The sequence below is a fragment of the Pseudophryne corroboree genome, chromosome 12, assembly GCF_028390025.1.
Source record: "Pseudophryne corroboree isolate aPseCor3 chromosome 12, aPseCor3.hap2, whole genome shotgun sequence".
Classification (NCBI taxonomy): Eukaryota; Metazoa; Chordata; class Amphibia; order Anura; family Myobatrachidae; genus Pseudophryne; species Pseudophryne corroboree.
In genome coordinates, this window is record NC_086455.1 from 162,866,082 (window position 1) to 162,884,638 (window position 18,557).

Genomic DNA, 18,557 nt, shown 5'->3' on the forward strand with positions numbered 1-18,557 from the left:
AACACGCAGAAGTAAAATTAAAAAAATATATATAAGTTCTACTTTATATGTTTTTCTTTTAATTTCCTGATAAATACCAGAGTGGCATAAACTGAGAGTTAGGTGCCATGACGGAGTATGGCGTAGGTCTCGTTGGCAACTGGACCCGGCAGCAGGGCAGGCATCGACAAGTGTGTGGCCCCCCCCACCGCCGGGTCCCGCCAGCGTCGAACGGCTGTATGGGGAGGGGGTGGAGTGGGGTCCATGCTGCATTCGGTAACATGGCACTCGCTGGCGATATCGCCCGTCGGACCAGCATGCACGGCTGACGGGTGATGTGTGCTGACTACGCGCGGGAGCGTACATCGCCGGCGACATAGTGCATATACACTAGATGATATTGTGAACAATGGGGGTCATTCCGAGTTGATCGCTAGCTGAAAATGTTCGCTGTGCAGCAATGATGCAAAAAAATTGTACTTCTGCGCATGCGGCGCAATGCGCACGCGCAACGTACTTTCACAACGGGCGATGTATTTTCACACAAGTTCTAGCGAAGCTTTTCAGTCGCACTGCTGGTCGCAGAGTGATTGACATGAAGTGGGCGTTTCTGGGTGTCAACTGACCGTTTTCAGGGAGTGTTCGAAAAAACGCAGGCGTGCCAGGAAAAATGCAGGCGTGGCTGGCCGAACGCAGGGCGTGTTCATGACGGCAAAACAGGAACTGAACAGTCTGAAGTGATCGCAAGTGCTGAGTAGGTCTGAAGCTACTCTGAAACTGCACAAATTTTTTTTGTAGCCGCTGTGCGATCCTTTCGTTCGCACTTCTGCTAAGCTAAAATACACTCCCAGTGGGCGGCGGCATAGCATTTGCACGGCTGCTAAAAACAGCTAGCGAGCGATCAACTCGGAATGACCCCCAATATGTCTGAATCGGAGACATCGTTCACTATATCGTCTGGTGTGTACCAAGCTTAAATAAAGAGAAGAAAAAGCACATGAGTGGTGAGGGCCCTGCTCGTGAGAGCTTACATTCTAAAGCGGAGGGGTAGACAGACTGGGATGGCGCAGATGGTGAGTGTGGAACAGGGTTAGGGTGAGAGATGGTTGCGTTTTATGGAGAAGTGGGTCTTGAGAGCCCGTTTGATGTGATGTAGGGAATGGTGGAGAATTCCAGCGGTAGGGAGCAGCACTTGAAGTAATCAGTAGGCAGGAGAGGCAGAGTGTGCATTTGTGGAGCGGGAAGGGTAGTCGGGAGTGTTAAGGGAGATGCCAATCCACTTGTGTTTCCCGAGGCGGGTAATAGGATCTAAACAGGCATAGTATCTTAGGAGGCATACCTACACCCAGTAAGGCAGCTTGTATTGGAATAGGAGGTCTGTCCTGTGCAGGAGACCAATGTACCTTTTGGTAGAGATACTGAGATCACTGTAGCGCTTATAAACCAACCTGTAACTTGTAACGAATCTAATACATAGTTTGGTTTATATAAAAGAGACTGAATTGCCTATGCGTGTAAACAATGTAATTCTCTCTGTACCTTGGCAGAGCATGAAACGTTTGATGTTGTATTTGTCGTTTTGTGTGCGGCTAAGTGCACGCTATTGTCTTCTTATTAGAATGGCGTACAGAGGGAGGCAGATTGCAGTATAATTACCAGCAGGAAGTCTGCTGTGCATCAGAAATCCCCCTCCCTTCATTGTACGAAAATGCTTTCTTCAAAGGGTCATTCTTGGTCAAGGATATCAGTGGTTATGGACCCTTGTTTTCTGCTGGTGTTGCCCTATAGACTTCTTTCCGCATTGTGCTATGAGAGGGATCTAATCAGATCCCTGCCAGCACCCCCTGCAGCCGCCGCAATGCGCAGAGGGGACTCCCGGAGCTGAAACCCGGAAGTGGAGTGACTGGTGCTGTAAATCCAGGAAATAAGTTGCCTGGAGTTTTACAAACAGGCAGCATAACTACATCACAGTCTGTGACATGGCGGGAAAATCACAGGAGCCAGGTAGATGATCCAGCTGACATAACTTCTGCTGGTCACATCCTTCCCGGCTCCTAAATATCCTTGCCTGTTCCGAGATGTGGAATCCTCACCTATTTTGTCTACCCCTGACCTAAAACACCATGTATGTATGTATGTATGTATGTATGTATACATGTACTGGTAATGTTTGCAATAGACCAATGCCCTCCAAAAGCTACACAAAAATCCACAAATTCCTTGACACCCAAGAAAGAGATTGCACGTTTCATGATGACTAGTTGCCTCATCTTCAGGATACAATTAAAAAAGCTTAGCTTGTATCCTGGGAGAGGACTGTCACCACACTGGTCCCCTGCCAGCTTGCAGAGGGAAGAAAATGCAAATAGTTAAATAATGAGGAATGCACCAAAGAAACAATGCTTCAGGTAAATTGATGAATGCAAAGGGAGGATTCTAAATGCAGCTTTCGCTGGCTGCCCAAAACTGGACACTTCAAGGAACCCATGATCCTTCATAGGTCAGCTATCTGGTCTACCTTGGAGTGCCGTTCAGTGGGTCAGCAGCTCTGCATTCCGATGGCTTCTGTTCAGCGGTTCAGGGAATCGGGGAAACAGGGTTTAGATGTATGGGGGCAAGGTTCACAGGTGTATCACCAGCTGACACATTTCCCAGACCTCCTGGCAGGTGCACAGGTGGATCACCAACTGTCACATAACGCAGACCTCCTGGCAGGTGCACAGGTGAATCTCCAACTGTCACATAACCCAGACCTCCTGGCAGGTGCACAGGTGGATCACCAACTGTCACATAACCCAGACCTCCTGGTAGGTGCACAGGTGAATCTCCAACTGTCACATAACCCAGACCTCCTGGCAGGTGCACAGGTGGATCACCAACTGTCACATAACCCAGACCTCCTGGTAGGTGCACAGGTGAATCTCCAACTGTCACATAACCCAGACCTCCTGGCAGGTGCACAGGTGGATCACCAACTGTCACATTTCCCAGACCTCCTGGTAGGTGCACAGTTGGATCACCAACTGTCACATTTCTCAGACCTCCCGGTAGGTGCACAGGTGGATCACCAACTGTCACATTTCCCATACCTCCCGGCAGGTGCACAGGTGGATCACCAACTGTCACATTTCCCAGACCTCCCGGCAGGTGCACAGGTGGATCACCAACTGTCACATTTCCCAGACCTCCCGGCAGGTGCACAGGTGGATCACCAACTGTCACATTTCCCAGACCTCCCGGCAGGTGCACAGGTGGATCACCAACTGTCACATTTCCCAGACCTCCCGGCAGGTGCACAGGTGGATCACCAACTGTCACATTTCCCAGACCTCCCGGCAGGTGCACAGGTGGATCACCAACTGTCACATTTCCCAGACCTCCCGGCAGGTGCACAGGTGGATCACCAACTGTCACATTTCCCAGACCTCCCGGCAGGTGCACAGGTGGATCACCAACTGTCACATTTCCCAGACCACCCGGCAGGTGCACAGGTGGATCACCAACTGTCACATTTCCCAGACCTCCCGGCAGGTGCACAGGTGGATCACCAACTGTCACATTTTCCAGACCACCCGGCAGGTGCACCGGTGGATCACCAATTGTCACATTTTCCAGACCACCCGGCAGGTGCACAGGTGGATCACCAACTATCACAAAACCCAGACCTCCTGGCAGGTGCACAGGTGTATCGCAGTCACAGTTTGAGAACCACTGATCTATTGCATTTCCTGGAGCCAGTAGGAACTGTGTTTAGAATCCTCGCCTTCTACTTAACAAGTTATCTGAAGCATTGCTTCTTGTGTACAGTCCTCATTAGTGTCTTTTTTTTATTTTTTACTTGGTACTTTCCTCTGCAAGTCGGCAGGAATCCGGCGCACCCGCTTCCGGCAGCTTGGTACATCACTACGGCAACCATGTTGTCCCACCGGGAGTGGCACATTTATGGCCTGTTTCAGAGACGGACGCAGTTCATGTGCTTGTGGCCGCAGATGCTGTACGAAAGTATGCAAAAAATTAGCAGGAGGCGTCTTGTGTATACATATGCCTCCCGCAGACTTATATGATCCGCTGCTGCGTTCAAAGACCCATCATTGGATCACTTACATGAACATGGACCCTGTGAGTAACCTTCAGGTAACCAGGATGGGCTACTGGTTCCAGGATACCTGCATTGGAAGACCCTGGCACACCTACAGAACAAGGACCACACCCCTCCGCCCCCTCCACGCTCCTATGCGGCTGCAGCCTGTCAGTGGTACGACCAAGGGGTCACTGTGTGTGAGGATGCAGCACCCGTTCTGCACAGGCGGAGCACAGGCCTAGCGCATGCCTTGTCCCAGAAGCATTGGACATAAATCCGGTTTATGTACATCCGTGACTAAGGCCAATTCTTCCCGCCCGATTCTTCCTTCCTGTCCGGTTTGGGGATATAAGGTAAGCTTTTATTACTTGCTAATGGTTCCCGGAAGAAGAGTCCCCTAGCCACCTCGAAACATTGGTCTACAAATGCTTTATGAGTAAAGACCTGGGGGTAAATTTACTATGATGGGAGTTCTATTTAAGATGGGATGTTACCCATAGCAACCAGTCAGATTCCAGGTATTATCTGCTAGAAGGTGCTAAATAAATGTGAAGTAGAATCTGATTGGTTGCTATAGGCAACATCCCCTCTTAAATAGAACTCCCATCTTAGTAAATTTACCCCCTGGAGTTCTGCCACTTCATTCCCTGTATCAGTGTGTGCGTGTGCGTGTGTGTGTGTGTGTGTGTGTGTGTGTGTGTGTGTGTGTGTGTGTGTGTGTGTTGTTGTTTTTTTATTTTGCCAATTTCCACACTCGCTGCTCTGGATCTAATCCTCAGTATATATTGTTCTAGGTCTGAGCATTGCACCGTAGCATTTCTCTGTATACTGGAGGTAATTCTCTATCTGCAGTAATTCTTGGTATCTGCTGAGCCTGTGCACGCAGCGTATAGCCTATAGAGGAGCAGTAGTGAGCGTTGGAAGGAAGATTAGCTATCATGACGGTTAGTGCATCCTGTACATCTGGAGCACACTGTAGGTGACCTATGGCGACGCACCTTCCCCGGCAGCGCCTCGCCCCAGGGAGCGGTATCAGTTGCGCTGTCGGAGCTGTGCTTGCAGTGTGCTTTGAAGTATTTTCCGTCACTAATTCTGCACATTGGATATAATCAAAGCTTTTGGGCTTTAAAACCGTCAGCATTCCAGAGAATACATATTTGTCTGGCGTGTCACCTGTGGGTATGGCCATAAATAGCAGCTGTTGCAGCTCTCTGGCGCTCCGCGGGAGATACTGGGCGTCCAATTTTAGCACAGGGCTCGCTATAAACAGTCTCCATTGAAATGAAAGAATGAGGAGTAGCAGATGCACAGCCGGTGAATTCGGCAGCGGCGGACGTGGCTGATCCGGGCCACACTGCTCTGCGGTTTTAATTCGGCTTCTCTTGGATATGAAAATACACTCGACCATAATTGTATTTATACATCTACTGTAAAGGGTTTATATTGTATTGTAATAAGTGCATTAGGGGGTCTTTTATTTGTGCTGACACAGAATTGGCTGCAAATAAGCGCAGATTACTCTTAATGGTGTATTTGCGTCCATATACAGAGCCATACACCTCTTAAGGTGCGCAAGCTTCCGCGCTGGTTGCAGTATGTGTGGGTTACTACAAGTCCTCCTTGTCTGCATGTATTTGCACTTGCCCTGCATCCGTTGCAAATATTCACCTCCTAACCGGCGTGTGTGTGTGGGGGGGGGGGGGGGGTATGCAGCTCTGTCACAGGGGGTACAAGCTCTGATAGACGCTATTGGAGACGTTCTACAAATTCCTGATAAGGTGACAGAGGAGGTGGAGTTGTCTTATTGTAACATAAAAAAATAAATCCTCTGCTACTTTTCCTGCATCAAAAGAGTTAAATGCTCTGTTTGAAGAAACTTGGGTTAATCCTGAGAAGAAGTTTCAAATCCCTAAGAGATTACTCATATCCTTCCCCCTTTCCTCTGGAATATAGGAGAAAATGGGAAACCCCACCGATTGTAGACGCATCGGTATCTAGGTTGTCACGTAAAATAGACTTACCTGTTCCTGGTGCAGCCTCCCAACCACTTAACTGGCATGGTCAGATTTTATGCAACTGCGCCGTCCCACCCTGTCCCCCCCCCCCCCCCCCCGTTTTTGATGAGGAGATCCGTTCTGCAGATGTGCATAATATAATGTTTAAATATTTAAAAAAAAAAAAAAATACTTTTTCAACTTTGTTTTTTAAAATGTATTTTATTTAATAATGTTAACGCTTTTGAAGGGAAAAATCGTCAGTTAAGTGGTTTTAAAGGACACGGCTGACTGCAAAATTGAGACCACTCTCAAATCCCTGTACACAGCTGCTGGGGTGGCCCAGAGACCCACTATTGCTTGTGCATGGATCACTGGGGCCATTGCTAAATGGTCAGGTAACCTAATTGATTAGTTAGATTTCTTACACAGGGGAGAAAAAGTTATACTCCTACAGCATATACAGGATTCTGCTAATTTTATGGTGGAAGCTATGAAAGAAATTGGTTTGCTCAACGCTCGCACCACTGCCATGGCAGTGTCAGCACGCAGAGGCTTGTGGCTACGCCAGTGGACTGCGGATGCGGATTCCAGAAGGGGTGCGGAAAGCCTACCATTCACAGGTGAGACCTTGTTTGGAGATGAACTGGATACGTGGATATCCAAGGCGACTGCAGGTAGGTCTACACCTCTTCCTTCCGCAGCCCGCCCTGTCAGAAAGACCTACTCAGCTCCAACTTTGTAGTCCTATCGGACAGCTAAATTTAAGAACAAAGCCCGTGGTTCTTCTACTGCCTTCAGAGGTGCTAGAGGTAAACCCAGAAAACCTGTAGCTGTAGGTTCACCGGAACATAACTCAGGTTTTGCTTTCTCAAAGCCTTCAGCATGACTGTGGGCTGCGCTGCCTGGAAGACGGGCAGGTGGTAGCCCGATTAAAAGATTTCAGTCACATATGGGCGACTGCATGCCAGGATCCCTGGGTCAAAGATCTTATCGCCCAGGGATACAGACTAGAGTTTCAGGAACTCCCACCTTGCAGATTCATCAAATCCGTATAAGAAAGGAAGAAATTCAAAAACCGGTACAGACTCCGCTACAAAACAAGGGTTATTATTCCAACCTGTTTGTGGTACCGAAGCCGGACAGTTCGGTAAGGCCCATTATAAACCTCAAGTCACTCAACCAGTACTTAAGCGTGTTCAAATTCAAGATGGAGTCTCAGAGAGCGGTGATCTCAGGTCTGGAGGAGGGGGAATTCCTCATGTCTCTGGATGCGTACCTTCGTATTCCAATCTAGCCACCTCATCAGGCTTATCTAAAGTTTGCATTACAGGACTGTCACTATCCGTTCCAGGCCCTGCCATCTGGCCTCTCCACAGCACCGAGGGTGTTCACCAAGGTAATGGCAGAGATGATGTTGCTCCTCCGCAAGCAGGGAGTGAACATAGTTCCGTACCTGGATGATTTGCTGATAAAAGCACCATCCAGGGAGAGGTTGTTGGACAACATTTCCCTCTCAACTCGACTACTCCAGGATCACGGGTGGATTCTGAACCTACCAAAATTCACCTGGAACCAACACGGAGGCTTCCGTTCCTGGGGATGATACTGGATACGCAGGCACAGAAGGTATTCCTTCCATTGGAAAAGGCAGTGGAAATCCAGTCACTGGTACGGCATGTTCTGAAACCACCCCGGATATCGGTGCATCTGTGCATTTGCCTTCTGGGGAAAATGGTAGCCGCCTACGAGGCGCTACAGTACGGAAGGTTTCACGCAAGACCCTTCCAGCTGGATCTGTTGGACAGATGGTCCGGATCGCATCTCCACATGCACCTGAAGATGCGTCTGTCACCAAAAGCCAGGATCTCTCTGTTGTGGTGGCTTCAGACTTCTCACCTGACCGAGGGCCGAAGGTTCGGGATTTAAAATTGTATTCTGCTAACCATAGACGCGAGCCTCAGAGATTGGGGAGCAGTCACCCAGGGGGATCAGTTCCAAGGAAATTCTTCCAATCAACATTTTATGGGCCGTGTACAAATCCCTTCTACAGGCATCGCATCTTCTTCAAGATCAAGCCATTCAAGCTCAGTCGGACAATGTGACGGCGATAACGTACGTAAACCGACAAGGCGGAACAAAGCGCAGAGCAGCAATGTCAGAGGTAACAAGAATTCTCCTCTGGGCAGAAAGACATGCTGTGGTGTTGTCGGCAGTCTTCATTCCGGGAGTAGACAACTGAAAAGTAGACTTCCTCAGCAGACATGACCTCCACCCAGGAGAGTGGGGCCCGGAGGTGTTCGGGTGCTTGACACGTCGGTGTGGAATTCCACAAATCGACATGATGGCATCTCGTCTAAACAAGAAGCTCAAGCGGTATTGTTCCAGGTCGAGGGACCCACAGGCAGTGACGATGGACACTCTGGTGGCCCCATGGGAATACCAGACAGTTTATGTGTTTCCGCCACTTCCATTGATTCCAAAAATTCTCAAGAGAATAAAAAGGTTTAAGCAATTCTCATTGCTCCGGACTGGCCAAGAAGGGCTTGGTACACAGATCTACTAGACATGCTTCTGGAGTACCCGTGGCCTCTAACTCTTCGAGAGGATCTCCTGCATCAGGGGCCGTTCGTCTATCAAGACTTACCACAGCTACGTTTGACGGCATGGAAGTTGAGTGTCAAATTCTCACCCGGAAAGGGATCCCGGACAAGGTTATTCCGACTTTGATCCAAGCCAGAAAGGTGGTAACGTCTAAGCATTGCCACCATATTTGGAAAAAATACGTCTCTTGGTGTGAGAACAGGAAATTTCCGGCGGTGGAATTTCAACTGGGACGTTTTCTGCTTTTTCTGCAGTCAGGGGTGGATGTGGGCCTACGTCTGGGCTCCATAAAAGTCCAGGTTTTGGCCTTATCCATTTTCTTTCAGCAACAATTGGCTTCCCTCCCTGAGGTTCAGACGTTCTTGAAGGGTGTTCTGCACATCCAACCACCCTTTGTGCCTCCTACGGCACCTTGGGATCTTAACGTGGTGTTGCAGTTCCTACAATCAGAATGGTTTGAGCCCTTACATCTGGGGGTACTCGGGGTTTTTTTTTTTTTTTGTTTTTTTTTGGGGGGGGGGGGGAGGTTTTGGTCCCAGTGCAGCCCACCAGGTATGAAACGCTGCATGAATTATAACTCCTTCAAAGCTGAATTGTCGATTGTGCCAACTTGGGGCCTAATTCAGACCTGATCGTAGCAGCAAATTTGTTAGCAGTTGGGCAAAACCATGTGCACTGCAGGGGGGGCAGATGTAACATGTGCAGAGAGAGTTAGATTTGGGTGGGTTATATTGTTTCTGTGCAGGGTAAATACTGGCTGCTTTATTTTCTACACTGCAATTTTATATTTCACTCTGAACACACCCCACACAAATCTAAAGGGCCCTACACACTATGCGATCCGCCGCCGAGCTCCCTGACTGCGGATACGGCCGACGGGAGAACCGGTGGCGGGGGGGCAGTGACGGGGTGAGTGAAGTTTCTTCACTCCCCCCATCACCTGGCTCCATAGCAGTGCAGGCAAATATGGACGAGATCGTCCATATTGGCCTGCATGCACAAGCGACACTGAACGATATGAACGGTACCTCGTTCATTAATGAACGAGATTGATCATATCTTTCAGTAACATCGCCCAATGTGTAGGGCCTATAACTCTCTGCACATGTTACATCTGCCCCACCTGCAGTTGGTTTTGCCCAATTGCTAACGTTTTTGGTTTGCAAACAAACCTGAATAAGGGTCCTATTGTGCTACTGTGCCGGCATTCAAAGGCGCCCTTTACATTTTACAGGGTCCTAAGCAAGAAATTCAAAGCAACATTTCCCCTACCGCCCAACCCTACCACAAAACCAGGTTCTGGTGCAGTCACTATATCGGCCCTTTGTAAGGTCATTTTTTTTAAGAAGAGTCAATTTTTGCTGCAACGGATCCTTAACACTTATTTGTCCACAGCTCCAGAGTTCCATAAAGTTGCAGAGGGCCCCTGCAAATGCTGTGCCGTAGGCAGCTGCCTCTGATGCCATTTCAGCGCTAACGTTCCCTTCTTTTTTTTTTTTTTTTTTTCTAATTTGTTCCGTAACCCATCGTCTGTTTTGAATAGGAGACGTCAACTTTTCTTTATACCATAAACATATGTGCGTTTATTGTATTCATTTTCTGCTCGCTGTCTATTTTGGACCCGGCCCGACATGTTACAGCAGCTGAAGATTTCATTGTGCGATTCCATCACCAGGGAGGAAATGCAGGAATAAAGGATGCTATTGTTTAATTTATTCATTTCTATAGCAGACAACTGTTCCTTAGATTAGCTTCCTGAATAAGAGCAGCTATCGGGTAAAGTGGAACAAAAACTTTATACTGAAAAGTGAAGGAGAAGGGAAATAAAACCCCTGCAGCTTGTCTTTATCGCGGTGGAGACGTGCGCAGGTTCGTCGTGTCAGCGAGCTCATTCATAAAGCAAACAAGGGCCTAATCTGTAGTTTGTTTTAGTAAAGCGCAGTTTCTATATCCAAGAGGAAATGATTCACTGGCTGAGCCCAGCCGGAGCATCGGCGCTCCACTTTCCCCAGCACACAAACGCCGGCTCTGTGGCCCTGTAACCGCTGTAATATCAATGTGATCAGCTCCTTTCATGCCGCACTGGTTGGGGATGGCGGTACGAGTCACCGGTGCCTTCCTATTATCCCGTTAAAGAGACCCCTTCAATGGAAAACAAACTTATTATTTTTTTATTTTTTTTTTAAAGAATATCTGCTTTTATTTATTCTAAAAAAAAAAACAAGTAATTACAGAAATCCATTATTTTGATATAAAAATATGATAGTCGGGTTATAGACCTATTGGATCGATTTTACTAAGCCTTGGAGAGAGCTAAAGTTAAGTAGCAGCCGCTCCTGTCATTTCTCTGACGTCCTAAGTGGATGCTGGGGACTCCGTCAGGACCATGGGGATTAGCGGCTCCGCAGGAGACAGGGCACAAAAGTAAAAGCTTTAGGATCATGTGGTGTGCACTGGCTCCTCCCCCTATGACCCTCCTCCAAGCCTCAGTTAGGTTTTTGTGCCCGGCCGAGAAGGGTGCAATCTAGGTGGCTCTCCTAAAGAGCTGCTTAGAGTAAAAGTTTGTTAGGTTTTTTATTTTCAGTGAGTCCTGCTGGCAACAGGCTCACTGCAACGAGGGACTTAGGGGAGAAGAAGTGAACTCACCTGCGTGCAGGATGGATTGGCTTCTTAGGCTACTGGACACTAGCTCCAGAGGGACGATCACAGGTACAGCCTGGATGGGTCACCGGAGCCGCGCCGCCGACCCCCTTGCAGATGCTGAAGAGAGAAGAGGTCCAGAAATCGGCGGCTGAAGACTTCTCAGTCTTCATGAGGTAGCGCACAGCACTGCAGCTGTGCGCCATTGCTCTCAGCACACTTCACACCAACGGTCACTGAGGGTGCAGGGCGCTGGGGGGGGCGCCCTGGGCAGCAATGAAAGTACCTATACTGGCTAAAAATACATCACATATAGCCTCTGGGGCTATATGGATGTATTTAACCCCTGCCAGGTTGTCAGAAAAACGGGAGAAGAAGCCAGCCGAAAAGGGGGCGGGGCCTATTCTCCTCAGCACACAGCGCCATTTTCCCTCACAGAACTGCTGGTGGGAAGGCTCCCAGGCTCTCCCCTGCACTGCACTACAGAAACAGGGTTAAAACAGAGAGGGGGGGCACTTATTTGGCGATATGATTACATATTAAGATGCTATAAGGGAAAACACTTATATAAAGGTTGTCCCTGTATAATTATAGCGTTTTAGTGTGTGCTGGCAAACTCTCCCTCTGTCTCCCCAAAGGGCTAGTGGGGTCCTGTCCTCTATCAGAGCATTCCCTGTGTGTGTGCTGTGTGTCGGTACGTGTGTGTCGACATGTATGAGGACGATGTTGGTGAGGAGGCGGAGCAATTGCCTGTAATGGTGATGTCACTCTCTAGGGAGTCGACACCGGAATGGATGGCTTATTTAGGGAATTACGTGATAATGTCAACACGCTGCAAGGTCGGTTGACGACATGAGACAGCCGGCAAACAAATTAGTACCTGTCCAGGCGTCTCAAACACTGTCAGGGGCTTTAAAACGCCCATTTACCTCAGTCGGTCGACACAGACACGGACACTGACTCCAGTGTCGACGGTGAAGAAACAAACGTATTTTCCTTTAGGGCCACACGTTACATGTTAAGGGCAATGAAGGAGGTGTTACATATTTCTGATACTACAAGTACCACAAAAAAGGGTATTATGTGGGGTGTGAAAAAACTACCTGTAGTTTTTCCTGAATCAGATAAATTAAATGAAGTGTGTGATGATGCGTGGGTTTCCCCCGATAGAAAATTATTGGCGGTATACCTTTTCCCGCCAGAAGTTAGGGCGCGTTGGGAAACACCCCTTAGGGTGGATAAGGCGCTCACACGCTTATCACAAGTGGCGTTACCGTCTCCAGATACGGCCGCCCTCAAGGAGCCAGCTGATAGAAGGCTGGAAAATATCCTAAAAAGTATATACACACATACTGGTGTTATACTGCGACCAGTGATCGCCTCAGCCTGGATGTGCAGCACTGGGGTGGCTTGGTCGGATTCCCTGACTGAAAATATTGATACCCTTGACAGGGACAGTATTTTATTGACTATAGAGCATTTAACTCTGGCATCAAGAGTAAGTGCGATGTCCATATCTGCCAGAAGATGTTTATGGACACGACAGTGGTCAGGTGATGCAGATTCCAAACGGCACATGGAAGTATTGCCGTATAAAGGGGAGGAGTTATTTGGGGTCGGTCCATCGGACCTGGTGGCCACGGCAACAGCTGGAAAATCCACCTTTTTTACCCCAAGTCACATCTCAGCAGAAAAAGACACCGTCTTTTCAGCCTCGGTCCTTTCGTCCCCATAAGGGCAAGCGGGCAAAAGGCCAGTCATATCTGCCCAGGGATAGAGGAAAGGGAAGAAGACTGCAGCAGGCAGCCCATTCCCAGGAACAGAAGCCCTCCACCGCTTCTACCAAGTCCTCAGCATGACGCTGGGGCCGTACAAGCGGACTCAGGTGCGGTGGGGGGTCGTCTCAAGAGTTTCAGCACGCAGTGGGCTCACTCGCAAGTGGACCCCTGGAGCCTACAAGTAGTATCCCAGGGGTACAGATTGGAAATTCGAGACGTCTCCCCCTCGCAGGTTCCTGAAGTCTGCTTTACCAACGTCTCCCTCCGACAGGGAGGCAGTATTGGAAACAATTCACAAGCTGTATTCCCAGCAGGTGATAATCAAAGTACCCCTCCTACAACAAGGAAAGGGGTATTATTCCACACTATATTGTGGTACTGAAGCCAGACGGCTCGGTGAGACCTATTCTAAATCTGAAATATTTGAACACTTACATACAAAGGTTCAAATCAAGATGGAGTCACTCAGAGCAGTGATAGCGAACCAGGAAGAAGGGGACTATATGGTGTCCCTGGACATCAGGGATGCTTACCTCCATGTCCCAATTTGCCCTTCTCACCAAGGGTACCTCAGGTTCGTGGTACAGAACTGTCACTATCAGTTTCAGACGCTGCCGTTTGGATTGTCCACGGCACCCCGGGTCTTTACCAAGGTAATGGCCGAAATGATGATTCTTCTTCAAAGAAAATGGACGATCTCCTGATAAGGGCAAGGTCCAGAGAACAGTTGGAGGTCGGAGTAGCACTATCTCAAGTAGTTCTACGACAGCACGGGTGGATTCTAAATATTCCAAAATCGCAGCTGTTTCCGACGACACGTCTGCTGTTCCTAGGGATGATTCTGGACACAGTCCAGAAAAGGGTGTTTCTCCCGGAGAAGAAAGCCAGGGAGTTATCCGAGCTAGTCAGGAACCTCCTAAAACCAGGAAAAGTGTCAGTGCATCATTGCACAAGGGTCCTGGGAAAAATGGTGGCTTCTTACGAAGCGATTCCATTCGGCAGATTTCACGCAAGAACTTTTCAGTGGGATCTGCTGGAAAAATGGTCCGGATCGCATCTTCAGATGCATCAGCGGATAACCCTGTCTCCAAGGACAAGGGTGTTTCTTCTGCGGTGGCTGCAGAGTGCTCATCTATTAAAGGGCCGCAGATTCGGCATTCAGGACTGGGTCCTGGTGACCACGGATGCCAGCCTGAGAGGCTGGGGAGCAGTCACACAGGGAAAAAATTTCCAGGGAGTGTGATATAGTCTGGAGACTTCTCTCCACATAAATATACTGGAGCTAAGGGCAATTTACAATGCTCTAAGCTTAGCAAGACCTCTGCTTCAAGGTCAGCCGGTATTGCTCCAGTGGGACAACATCACGGCAGTCGCCCACGTAAACAGACAGGGCGGCACAAGAAGCAGGAGGGCAATGGCAGAAACTGCAAGGATTCTTCGCTGGGCGGAAAATCATGTGATAACACTGTCAGCAGTGTTCATTCCGGGAGTGGACAACTGGGAAGCAGACTTCCTCAGCAGGCATGACCTCCACCCGGGAGAGTGGGGACTTCATCGGGAAGTCTTCCACATGATTGTGAACCGTTGGGAAAGACCAAAGGTGGACATGATGGCGTCCCGCCTGAACAAAAAACTGGACAGGTATTGCGCCAGGTCAAGAGACCCTCAGGCAATAGCTGTGGACGTTCTGGTAACACCGTGGGTGTACCAGTCGGTGTATGTGTTCCCTCCTCTGCTTCTCATACCCAAGGTACTGAGAATTATAAGACGTAGAGGAGTAAGAACTGTACTCGTGGCTCCGGATTGGCCAAGAAGGACTTGGTACCCGGAACTTCAAGAAATGCTCACAGAGGACTCATGGCCTCTGCCGCTTAGAAGGGACTTGCTTCAGCAAGTACCATGTCTGTTCCAAGACTTACCGCGGCTGCGTTTGACGGCATGGCGGTGGAACGCCGGATCCTAAGGGAAAAAGGCATTCCGGAAGAGGTCATTCCTACCCTGGTCAAAGCCAGGAAGGAGGTGACCGCACAACATTATCACCACATGTGGCGAAAATATGTTGCGTGGTGTGAGGCCAGGAAGGCCCCACGAAGAAATGTCAACTCGGTCGATTCCTGCATTTCCTGCAAACAGGAGTGTCTATGGGCCTCAAATTGGGGTCCATTAAGGTTCAAATTTCGGCCCTGTCAATTTTCTTCCAGAAAAAATTGGCTTCAGTTCCTGAAGTCCAGAAGTTTGTCAAGGGAGTACTGCATATACAACCCCCTTTTGTGCCTCCAGTGGCACTGTGGGATCTCAACGTAGTTCTGGGATTCCTAAAATCACATTGGTTTAAACCGCTCAAATCTGTGGATTTGAAATATCTCACATGGAAAGTGACCATGCTGTTGGCCCTGGCCTCGGCCAGGCGAGTGTCAGAATTGGCGGCTTTGTCTCACAAAGCCCATATCTGATTGTCCATTCGGACAGGGCAGAGCTGCGGACTCGTCCCCAGTTTCTCCCTAAGGTGGTGTCAGCGTTTCACCTGCACCAGCTTATTGTGGTACCTGCGGCTACTAGGGACTTGGAGGACTCCAAGTTGCTAGATGTTGTCAGGGCCCTGAAAATATAGGTTTCCAGGACGGCTGGAGTCAGGAAAACTGACTTGCTGTTATCCTGTAGGCACCCAAAAAACTGGGTGCTCTTGCTTCTAAGCAGACAATTGCTAGTTGGATGTGTAGTACAATTCAGCTTGCACATTCTGTGGCAGGCCTGCCACAGCCAAAATATGTAAATGCCCATTCCACAAGGAAGGTGGGCTCATCTTGGGCGGCTGCCCGAGGGGTCTCGGCTTTACAACTTTGCCGAGCTGCTACTTGGTCAGGGGCACACCCTGGCTGAGGAGGACCTGGAGTTCTCTCATTCGGTGCTGCAGAGTCATCCGCACTCTCCCGCCCGTTTGGGAGCTTTGGTATAATCCCCATGGTCCTGACGGAGTCCCCAGCATCCACTTAGGACGTCAGAGAAAATAAGAATTTACTTACCGATAATTCTATTTCTCGTAGTCCGTAGTGGATGCTGGGCGCCCATCCCAAGTGCGGATTGTCTGCAATACTTGTACATAGTTATTGTTACAAAAATCGGGTTATTATTGTTGTGAGCCATCTTTTCAGAGGCTCCGCTGTTATCATGCTGTTAACTGGGTTCAGATCACAGGTTGTATAGTGTGATTGGTGTGGCTGGTATGAGTCTTACCCGGGATTCAAAATCCTTCCTTATTGTGTACGCTCGTCCGGGCACAGTATCCTAACTGAGGCTTGGAGGAGGGTCATAGGGGGAGGAGCCAGTGCACACCACATGATCCTAAAGCTTTTACTTTTGTGCCCTGTCTCCTGCGGAGCCGCTAATCCCCATGGTCCTGACGGAGTCCCCAGCATCCACTACGGACTACGAGAAATAGAATTATCGGTAAGTAAATTCTTATTTTTTCAAACACAGCCTATAACATGGCCCGTTAGGAGCTGATTGGCTGGTACTTTCTGTCTCCACTTTATCTCTCTCCAAGCCTTAGTAAATAGACCCCCCACAGTCATGGTCTCCTGATCCGGCTCTTGATCTACACTGTATGTATAACCGCCTCATTTTGTGCAATAGCGTCACCTTAGGTCATACTTACCTACTTTCCCGGATTCCGCAGGAGACAGCCGGTATCTCGGGTAGCCGCCCGCAGCCCCGGAAGAGTGGGCATCCCTCTTGCATTCTGCGCACTTCCTAATGAAGGGGGGAGATAAATACGGCAAAATCGTGGACCCGGCGGAGGGGAAGGAACCAAATGACGCTGTTATATGCTGATCGTGTCATTTAAGTTTCGCCACTATGCAACTATTGTCCAATCGCTTACCTTTCCCGGTGAGTGGGCGGGGCCAATTGATGCAACTCGCTCACCCTCATCGCCGCCCACCTGCTTCTCCTCCCTGGGCAGAGGAGATTAGAATATCGTTAAGTATGCCTTAAGTTAGATTTACGAAGAGTCTGTTTTTGTAGGCCGACTATTCTCTTGAGGTTTTTCACACCAAAATGTGAAAGGGTAATAGTAAAAACTGGCATGTATTGCATTTAATATTCTTGCTATCTTATGTTTCGGTGTGAAATACTGCAGCTTGCAAAAAAGCCTTGTCTCAGTAAGTCTAGTTTCTTATTTATTATTGGCAGATCTGTGGCACAGTGGTCAGCCTTGCTGCCTCATTGCTTTAGGGTGGCGGCCTCGATTCCAGCCAGGGCCCTTCCAGTTTGCATATCCTTCCGTGCCTGCGTGGGTGGCCTCAGGGTGCTTCAGTTTCCTTGCCCACTGCAAAGACCTACTGCTATGTTATCTGGCTGCTGACAAAACCTAGTGCATGCGGTAGGGAATATAGATTGTAAGCTCCACTGGGTCACGTACTGATGTGGATTGCTGAATATTCTCTGTAAAGCTTTGTATGAGTACTGTGGAAGTACGCTTTCCATAATATCCCTTTAAACAAGACGCTCATGAATTACACAGGTTCTGGGGCTGGCTGACTTCAAGCCTGCATTTCACCTGGTTTTAATCAGCCCCAGAACCTGTGTAACCCATGAGCGTCTTGTTTAAAGGGACAGTATGGAAAGCCTATATAGAAGTAACTTAAGTTACTAAATAATACCAGGGTATACAGGATTTTTATTTATAGCTGAACTGAGTATATCTTGTATAGTATAATTAATGTAACGCAACATAAATGCACAAGATGATTTGGCAGTAAGATCCCATTTATTCTCTATCGGTTATTGTAAAGGTGTCGGACCAACCCTTAAATATTGCTGTCATTGATGAACCCATAAATATTTATTGCATATTTGCCTACTCTCTCGGAAGGTGACAGGGACGCTGGATTTTTCAGGTAGACCGCCGCATCCCCAGTGGGCTGGATAGGAAGATACTACAGGGATTTGTGGGCCCGTAGCGAATTACTCGAATCGCCTAATGACGTGGAAAGTACTAGCGCTGCAGTTAATATTCTTTTGTAAGAATTGCGTTTTTCATGCATTGATTGTTTGTACGTATTTACGCTACTTGTTCTATATTCAGTAACATGTATACACCATTTACTGTAAGCAACTCTGCCCTGCCATATTCTGCGCTCCTGAGTGATGTCGCTGTTTTTCAATGAATTTATCGGTTATGCTATCGATGGAAGCACTTGGAACGGCGCTCCCTGAGTGATTATGGGCCTCCAGTAACAGATCTCGCCTCTGGTTCCCGTGAGGGGCCTCTGCTGTGTAGGTTAAAGCAGGTTTCCATAGCGTGCGTGTCTGCTCTGTACAGTAGACAAGGTCGTAAACACATGTCGTTGACCTGAGTGCAGTGCTGTTTACTGTAACGTTGTACTGTGTCGTCTCTGTTCCCTTCAGTAGACAAATAAGCGGATTCACTTTCCGCTGGACAGCGCAGTATTCCCACGTCCGTACTAGCATTAGTTATCA

At 48.6% G+C, this 18,557-nt stretch overlaps 1 protein-coding gene across 4 annotated transcripts in view; it reads left to right on the top strand.

The window, feature by feature from the left end:
• SAMD4A (sterile alpha motif domain containing 4A) overlaps positions 1-18,557 on the top strand; it is a 119,428-nt gene that overhangs the window by 13,916 nt on the left and 86,955 nt on the right. Inside the window, exon 1 of one of the 4 annotated variants that reach the window (XM_063948385.1) lies at positions 3,518-4,413. The exons of the other annotated variants lie outside the window; for them this stretch is intronic. The gene's annotated coding sequence lies outside the window, so the exon portion shown is untranslated. Of the gene's footprint in view, positions 1-3,517; positions 4,414-18,557 lie in introns of those variants that run through there. 4 annotated transcript variants of the gene reach the window in all.